The following is a 9,975-nucleotide window of genomic DNA, read 5'->3' as shown; positions in this document are numbered from 1 at the left end:
TTTCTAACGATACCAATGATGTTGTCATTAGAATTTTAGTATGTCTCCATGATTTTTCTTTATTTCCTTGTTTTTCTCTCTATCATCTCTTTTTATTGTAAATTATGTTAGTTTAAGTATTCTCTAAACTGTGTTATTTTATCATTCTTGTTTATTAAGTGCTAAAGTCTTTTTCAATTGCATGTGACAACTGGGTCATGCAATTAGTCGACCATTCTGGTACACGTTTACTTTAGATACACCAATTGAAAATTCAACAATTCATTGATTTTACCAAAATGGCAGATGTATACATTGCCAGCATTACAACGTAGTGCTGTTAGATTGAGCCATCTCCACCCTATTTATAAACTAACATTATTCCCTTCATCCACTCATGGAAGAAGAAACACAGCTTAAATGGGAAGGCTGAGGTAAAAGTCCCAGCAGACAAAGTATGGTCTTTCTTGGGAGGACTTCTATAATATACACAAGTGGATACCAACAGCGGACACAAGTTACCAAGTGGAGGGTGAGCTAGGCCAGCCTAGACAGGTTTAATACTGTGCTGCTAGCACCACAATAGCATCGGAAGGCCGTCAGGAAGAGATTAAGATCAGCTGGGCCAAAGAGAAGGTACTCATGACCAATCCAATCGAACGGTGTATAAGCTATAATATCATGAAAAATAACGTTGGGTTTAAGTCATGTGGCCACCATCGAAGTCTTGCAAATCAATGGAGATGTCAAAATGGATGCAAGATCGAGTGGTCATTCGTTGCTGATCCAATGGAAGGGTGGAGATTTGAACTCTTACATTAGCAACTGTCTCCAGTTCATGAGCCAAAACATGGAGCAGGCTGTCCTATCTGCGTAATAACTTTACTTAAGAAAGCTGCGTGCGTATTGGAATTTGGTTTTTTATGTTGGGCTCTCTCTCTCTCTCTCTCTCTCTCTCTCTCTCTCTCTCTCTCTATATATATATATATATATATATATAAAATTAAAGTTATATTATGATTCTATTGGGAGCTTGTGACTCGTACCAAATTTAAATTAATCTGAAACCTTTCATCCAATGGTGTTCAAACCAGCTCTACTATAAATGCAGTAAAATTATAACAAAAGTTAAATCGAGTCAAAAATTGTAATAGATTAAGAGATTTTTTATTATAAATTATAATAATATTTTTATTTTTAATTTTTCATCTTATTTTTTTATGAGATATTTCTTTGGTCGTTCCTATTTTTTTTCTTTTTTGACAATTAAAATACATAATTGTTTTTTACTTATTTGTTGTTTGATTGAGCTGACAAAAATTATAATACTCAAGTAAACTTTGATCAAACATGATTAGATTACCGGACCGAAATTATTTAGGTATAATATGATTGTCAAATTTAAAAAGCTTAAAATATTTTTAATATTTAATTTTTTTTTGATATTATAATGTTATGGAACGCCTATAATATACAAGTGTTTTTTAAAACAGGTGCAAGTCTGTAACGTAAAATAACAAAACAATATCATGATCTGCTGTTGATCCTTTAAAGCTATGAGATATGTGAATCGTCTTGTTGAAGTCAGAACTTTAGGACAAATGCGAGAAGGGGGGACGGTGGTGATTTCCCTCGTTGAACGTAGCTAAAATGTGACAACAAATCGAACAGCTTAATTAATTATACTGAATTAGAAACAGCATCGCGTAGCCATTTTTGCCGACCTTAAATATCATGAAGGACAAGAGAAGACTATTGATGCTCCACTGCTAAAGAATTCTCGGGTAAAGCGACGAGGCGGATTCATTATCATCGGTTATTGAATCTTTCTCGCCATGTCTGTTCATATCTTGCGGGTAATGATTTGTGTATGTACGGCTGGTTTTGGTAGGCAATGCATTAATATGGGAAAGCTGTCTTCAGAATTATTATCAGTTATGCTGTATGATTGAGGAACCTCTCATGCCTCCATTCCCTACATTTTAACATAGAATTCTGAGTTTTTCACGTCCTCTCATCTGTTAGCTACTTAGCTTTCTTCACTTTTGGATGAATCTCGAGCATAGAGATGATGTGGTCTTCAAGAAATTGTTTAAAGCAAAACTAAGGTCAAGTTTCTTCGACAACAAATATTCTTTTTTTTGGTTGGAGAGTGGATTTTATGAAAAGTGATTTGTTTATTTTTATGTTTGATAATATCAAAAATAAACGATAAAATAGTTTTTTAGTATTTACTTATATCTTGAAAAATAAATAAGAAATCACTTATTGATATTTTATTTTTTAAAAGTTTATTTAACATATATATAGAATATTAAAAGAAAAACCTAAAACATATGAAAAAAGTATTGGGCATGGCCTTGATTTACCGCAGATTATAGTAGTGAATTTAAGATTTTGCCTTTAAAAAATCATAAGGAACACTTTATTCACTTAGTTCATTTATTATTCTATAATTATTTAGGGATTTCTCAGTCTTTTCATAAATTGTTTTTATAGTAACATCAATTTATTACCCTCAAAAGATAAAACTACATTTAACTATGTTCTGAACTTTTTTGATATTTTACATTTTTGCTACAGCGTAATAACTCTATTGTGGAATCAAATTTTCAAAAGCTTAACCATAAGGCTTATTCATCATTTTACAATAGATTTGTTTCATAAAAAATTTTCGATACTAGGTGCAATGTTGTATTTTCATAAATTAAAAAAAAAAGTTAATGTGTGCTTCGCATGTGTCAGCACATTCATCGCTCAACCATCTTCGATCGGCACATGCGACTTACAACAGTGGTCAAAACCATTCTTATGTCATGTCATTTGATTCGTCTCAACTTTCTTTTTCTTTATATACAGTCTGTGGTCAACGGACCTCCAATGTAGTGCTAATGACCTTTTTTTTTCTCTTTCCTCCTAAAAATCCTGCCTAGCCCTCCAAATTTGCATATCGAACTTCAAGATTGTTTTCTTTTGCTTTCGTCCCTTCTTTTTTATTCATATTTGTTTTACTTTAATTAATTTTTAAATTTTGATTTTTTTTTAATTTCATCCTCCAATTTTTTAATATGTCAGATTTGATCCTCATTTTTTTTTATTTCATATAGTTTTTTTAATATGTTTTTTTATTTCTTATAGTTTTTAAAATATGCTTTTTTTTCAATTTCGCCCTCCATTTTTCTTCTTCTTTCATATCCAATGCTCATTCTTTTTATTGCTTTTTTTTTTTGCCTTGGGAAGTTTTTAAATATAAGGATTTCTCTTCAATTTCATCTTTCAACATCAAATTGATTAAGAATTGAACTCGGGTCTATGATTTAACTAGTTGTGAATTTAGAATATTAACTCAGATTTAAAAGATTTTCTAGAATCAATTATTGTAGATTAAAATAGTAAATCTACCATTTGTTTTCTACAAAAACTTTCACTCTCTCCCTCCCTCAATTATTATGGATTAACTATTTTTAATTGATCGATATTGCTACTGTATTTTTACATCTTTTTTGCATAAACTAAATTACTAGAATACCTATAAAAGCAAAACAACACTTAACTTGGGTCTATGGTTTTTTTTAAAAAAAACATTTCACCCTTAAAGCTTGATTTCAGGGGCTTATTCATAATCTTAGGGGCAATTTGATCTTTTAATTAATATCGATAATAATTAAGAAAATATTTTTTTTATTTCATCCTTCAATGTTGGATTTGATGGGTAGACTTTATTAGTGATTTTTTTTTATACGGTCATCATAGTCTCAAACAAACATTTATTTTAGAGTTGATGCTCGAAATTTCACTCTTAAAGCTTGATTTCAGGGGTTTATTCATAATCTTGGGGGCAATTTGATCTTTTAATTAATATCAATAATAATTAAGAAAATATTTTTTTTTATTTCATCCTTCAATGTTGGATTTGATGGGTAAACTTCATTAGTGATTTTTTTTTATAGGGTCATCATAGTCTCAAACAAACATTTATTTTAGAGTTGATGCTCGAAATTTCACTCTTAAAGCTTGATTTCAGGGGCTTATTCATAATCTTGGGGGCAATTTGATCTTTTAATTAATATCGATAATAATTAATTAAATATTTTTTTTATTTCATCATTCAATGTTGGATTTGATGGGTAGACTTCATTAGTGATTTTTTTTGTATAGGGTCATCATAGTCTCAAACAAACATTTATTTTAGAGTTGATGCTCGAAATTAAGAGCGTCTATTTTTTATCATATAATTATATAAAAATTATTTGAAAAAAACAAAGTTATTAAACCCAGTTGAGTTCATGAACTGAGTTGCGAGGTTATTGGGGTCATCTAATATGTCATTGTCTTGATACTTAAAAAAAAAAAAGTTTTCATATTGAAGTTTTTTCATAAGCTAAGCTATACTTTTACCAGTCATTTGGATTGTCTTTAAACCTATGAAATCAACTGATTCACATTAGGTCAGCTTTGATTCAGTTTAATTAGAAACTTGCGCTAAACAATAAGCTAGGTCGAGAGGTTTTAAAATTTTCCTGTTTGCCCGAGTTTAATAACATTTCCAAAGAATCCCCCACACTTTTAATTTTATTTTTTATGTTTAAAAAACTTTGGTTTTGTTTGTGGCAGAGCGTGGGCCAATGAACTAGTTAAATATAATTATCTAACCACTTATAAGAAAAGAATGAGATATAAAAAGTGTAATGGTGAAAAAATAATTTATGATATTATATATATATATATATATATATATAGTTTATTTTAAAAAATATAATAAATATTTTGAATATAATATTATAGACATATAACTATTTTTTGGTGTTCGGAGAACATTGAAAATAAATTTCTTTTCTATGGTATCCTAATTTTATAACATAATTTATATGATTTAAAATGTCTTATTATTGTATAATATAACATGTTTTGTAAATGAATATATTTCTTAGCAATATTATCTAAATTAAAGTATTATATGCACTAATATATTAAATTAATATACTTTTGTATTGTATATTAATATATCGTAATATATTATTTCCCATATAAATATGTTAGTAATTTATTATTTTATACTAATATTATATTTTAAAGTATTTTAATAATAACATTGACTCGAAACATTTAGAAATGATAATTTGATGTAATAAAGATCTCATGATTATAACAACTTTATAATTTTCTATGCAAAACATTTTTGTTCCATGAATTTTATCTTCACTCTACATTCATTAATCAAACATTAGATTCACTAATCAAATATAATTGAATATTTAAGATAAAGAATCCTTTATTAATAATAAAAATATTTTACATAAAAAAAACTTAGTGCTATGTATAACTAACCAATTGACTACAGTGCATATTCACCAATAATCTCTCACTTACACTAAAGTCAATTGCTCATATATCTAATATCATATCCCTCGATATGGTGATCATGCTTCTGTTGGGACAGGCTTTTGTGAGAGAATCTGCAAGATTCTCTTTAGGAGGTACTCACTCTATCTTTATATCTTTCCTCTCTATGATTTCTCTAATCAAATGGAATCGTTTAAGTACATGTTTGGATCTTTGATGAGACCTTGGTTCTTTTGTTCATACAATGACTCTATTGTTATCACAATACAAAGCTACTAGATCAATAATGCTAGGAACCATGCCTAGTTCAGTGATGAATTTTTTTTATATCTAAATAACCTTTTTTTTCATCTCAAACATAGAAATGTATTCAGCTTTAATCGTAGATTTTATTGTAGTCTCTTGTTTTGAACTCTTCCAACTTACAACACCCTATTTAAACTAAAAACATATCCTGACTGAGATTTTCTATCTTTAATATCTGATTGAAAACTAGCATCTAAATAACCATGAACTTCTAGTTCATGTCCTTCATAGACTAGAGAGACATTTTTAGTTCTTCTTAAGTATTTAAGAATCTTTTTAACTATCTTCCAGTGACTCTCACCTAAATTATATTGGTGTTTACTCGTTATGCTCAAAATATAAGATACATTTGGTCTTGTACATAGTATCGCATATATAATGGACCTTATAGCTAAATAAAGAAATCTTTCTATCATATTTCTCTCAATTCGTGTCTTAGAACATATATATTTGGAGAGACATATTCCTTAAGAAATTGGTAAGTAACCTCTTTTGAATTCTTCTATGCTAAACAATTTTAACGTCTTTTATATGTATGTGGATTAGGACAATCCAAACAACCTTCTACATCTATCTCTATAGATCTTTATTCTTAATATATAGAGAAATTCTTGGACAACCAGATCTTTACTAATTGGAGTAAAATAATGTCATTTCCTATCAATAATATGTAATCTACATATAATATTAAGAAAACAACTTAACTCCACTAACCTTTTTATAAACACAAGGTTCATCCATATTATTTTTTTATTAAATCAAGTTGTTTAATTATCTTATCAAAATGGATATTCCAACTCCTTGAAGCTTGTTTAAGTCTATAAATAGATTTTTGTAGCTTGCATACTTTGTTAGTAAATTTTTCAGATTCAAAACCTTTAAATTGTGTCATATACACATTTTTATGAAGATTCCCATTTAGAAATATAATTTTGACATCCATTTGCTAAATCTTATAATCATGGTATGAGCAGCTATAATAAGAAAAACCCTTATGAATTTTAACATAACTATTGGCGAAAAGGTTTCATCAAAGTCAACCATTTGTCTTTGTCTATAACCTTTAGCAACTAGTCTAGCCTTGTACATTTGTACATTGTTATCCATGTCAATCTTTTTCTTAAAGACCTACTTACTTTCAATAGGTTTTATCCTTTTAGGTGAATCAACCAAAGTCCATACTTGGTTGGTGTGCATGGAATTCATCTTAGATTTGATGAATTCAAGCCATTTCTCGGAATTAATTTTAGATATTGTTTTTATGTAGTTAATAGGCTTATCAAGTATGAGCAACTCGTCATCATCAGCTTCCATAAAAAGTTGATATCTTAATTGTACATAATATTTTCTACTAGATCTACGGAGGTTTTGTGTTTTTTAAGTTTCAAGTTGAACATCAAATGTTATAACCTCATATATTTAGTTCTATTTGGATGTTAATTTATGGTACTTGAACTTCATTACGTTTTATTTTCTTCTCACTACTCCTTTCAAGAACAATTTGTTTTTTGTCTAAAAATGTAGCATATCTTAAAACAAACACATTTTGCTTAACAGGATGGTAGAAATAATATCCAACTGATTCTTTTGGATATCTCATAAACTTACAATTATCTGACTTAACTTCTAGATTTTCAGATACTATATGTTTCACATAAACCTTACATCCTCAAATCTTTAAGTATGATAGGTTTGGCTTTTACCATTTCATATCTCATATGGAGTCGTATTAATAAATTTTGATAAAACTCTATTTAGAAGGTAAGCAATAGTTTACAGGGCATAACCATAGGAAAAAGACGGAAGGTTTGTAGAGCTCATCATAGACCGTACAATATCTAATAGGGTATGATTTCTCCTTTCAAAAACTCTATTAAGTTATGGTGTTTCAAAAGGTGTCAAATGTGAGAGAATCTCATTATCTTTTAATAATCTTGAAATACTTGGCTCAAGTATTCACTATCTTGATTCGATCAAAATATTTTGATTCTTGTTCCAGTTTGTTTATCAAATTCATTTATGAATTCTTTGAGCCTTTCAAATGATTAAGAGTTATGTTTCATTAAACACACATAACTATATCTAGAATGGTCATTAGTAAATGTAATGAAATCAGTATATCCACTTATGACACAAATCATCATTGATCCACATACATCAATTTGTATTAGACCTAGCAATTTTTTAGACCTTTTACCTTTTCTAGTAAAGTGTGTTTTGATCATCTTACTTAATAAACAAACTTCACAAGTTTCATACGATACATAATCAAAATGATCAAAATATCATTCTTTATGTAACTTAGTGATTCTTGTTTCATTAATATGACATAATCTATATGCAATAAATATAGGGGTGAACAAAAAAATTAAAAAATTGATTAAACCAAAAAAACCAGAAAAAATTTAATCGAAAAAACTGAACTAAAAAAACCGAATAAACCGATTAAAAAGCCAAAGAAAAAAATCGGTTCGGTTCGGTTTTGGTTTTTAAAACATTAAATTGATTGAACCAGACCGAACCGAATCGGTTCAACCAACATTTAAACCCACTATAAAAGGAAACCTAAAACTAAACTTCTCAATCCTTTAGCTCTCAGCCGCCCCCCTCTCCCAAATATCTTTCAAGTTGTCCCTCTCTCAGCACTCTCCTTCTCTAATTCTCTCATTATTCTTTGATTCTCTGGATCAAAAGATTCAAAACTCAAGCCTTTATAAACAAAAGATGAAGGGATAAAAAACGTTTGACCCCAAATTTCTGTCTTTCCCTCTTTCATACTGTATACTTCATCATTATTATTTATAAACAAAAGATGAAGAGATAGAAAACGTTTTTTGCTGTCTGTTTTTGTATAAAAGAGATGTGCATTATGGATATTTTTGCCCTAATTTTTGCTATCTGATTTAATTATAGACAGTCTCAGTTTCATGGATTTTACAGGGTTGTTTTGGGTTTTTTATGAGTTGGTCCTCTTGTCATTTAGATCATTATTTTCACTCACTTTATACATGGCTGAAATCCTTGCCATTTAGACCAATCAATTCATCATCCATCTTCTCCATTTGTTGGCATCAACATGCCCTTCACATGAAACATAACTTGATAGTATCAGTTTTTTTAATTTTTTTCCTCAATTAACCAAACTGAACAAAAAAACAATGGTCGGTTTGAACTAGTTTCGGTTCTGAATTAAAAAAATAAAAATTCGGTTTGGTTGGTTTTTTAAGTAAAAACCAAACCGAACCGAAAATGTTCATCCCTAAATAAATATGAAGGATATTGATTATATAATATGTTTTTCTTGTAGTTTATATTGAATATAGACATTTCAAAATCAAGTATATCATTCATATAATCATCAAATTTATATATAAAAAAACACCATATTATAAAAAGAACAACATTTGCCCTCAATAATAAATTTAAATTCATTCAAAGATAAAGAATAGATATAATGTTTCTGGAAAGTACTAGAACAAAATAACAATTATCAAGTTCCAGTATTAGCCAACTTGATAAAGTAAAATAATAAGTTCACATAACTAATGCAACAACTCTTACTTCATTTCCAACTTGTAAATCCACTTCACCTTTATATAATCTTTTATTGCAAATGTTAAAAACATATTCGGTACCCAATACCTAAGAACTACTAAATAAAGTAGAAAAATAGTTTTCATACCTGAAGTAGAAACTTTAATAAGTTTATTACCTTTCATAGTTGCAAGATACTCCTTGCAATTCTTTCTTCAATGGTCATCATTGCCATAATAATGACAAGTACACTTATCTTTCTTGATCCCACTAATACACCTTTTTGTTTTAGAGACAAAACTATTATTCTTTTTGTTCTTTTTCTTAGATATTCTAGAAGACTGAACTACGTGACATGATCTTTTTTCTTCTTAAGGTCCCTTGAGCAATTTTATACATATTAAACAATTCAGATACGTGATAGTTCATAATGACTACAAAATCAAGTCAACACTTTCAGGTCCATGACAAAGCCTAATTAGTAGCCAATCATTTTCATTTTCAAAACACAGGTGTTCACTAAGAAACCCTCTATCATCTTACAGTGAAACAATTCCTTAAAAATCTCAGTCCTATTAGTTGCATTAACATTTTAAGATGCATAATCATAGATATATTTTGCTTATCATCATCAATATGACATTAATATTTATTCATTTCTTCTTTAATATGAAATTGTATTTTCAAGAACATGTATCTATCTTTCTTGCTTAAAAACAATTCTCACATTATGTTGCCAGTTCAAGAAGTTTGGTCCAACAATTTATTAGCATCAAGAATGTAGAGATATATTACTAATTTTGATCTATCAAC

The 9,975-nt window shown here is 28.7% G+C and overlaps 1 pseudogene; it reads left to right on the top strand.

The window, feature by feature from the left end:
* Positions 1 to 376: 376 nt before the first annotated feature.
* LOC127904679 (uncharacterized) lies at positions 377 to 877 on the top strand (annotated as a pseudogene).
* Positions 878 to 9,975: the final 9,098 nt, after the last annotated feature.

This window comes from Populus trichocarpa, chromosome 18, assembly GCF_000002775.5.
Source record: "Populus trichocarpa isolate Nisqually-1 chromosome 18, P.trichocarpa_v4.1, whole genome shotgun sequence".
NCBI classification, from domain to species: Eukaryota; Viridiplantae; Streptophyta; class Magnoliopsida; order Malpighiales; family Salicaceae; genus Populus; species Populus trichocarpa.
This window is presented reverse-complemented; position numbering and strand designations above follow the sequence as displayed.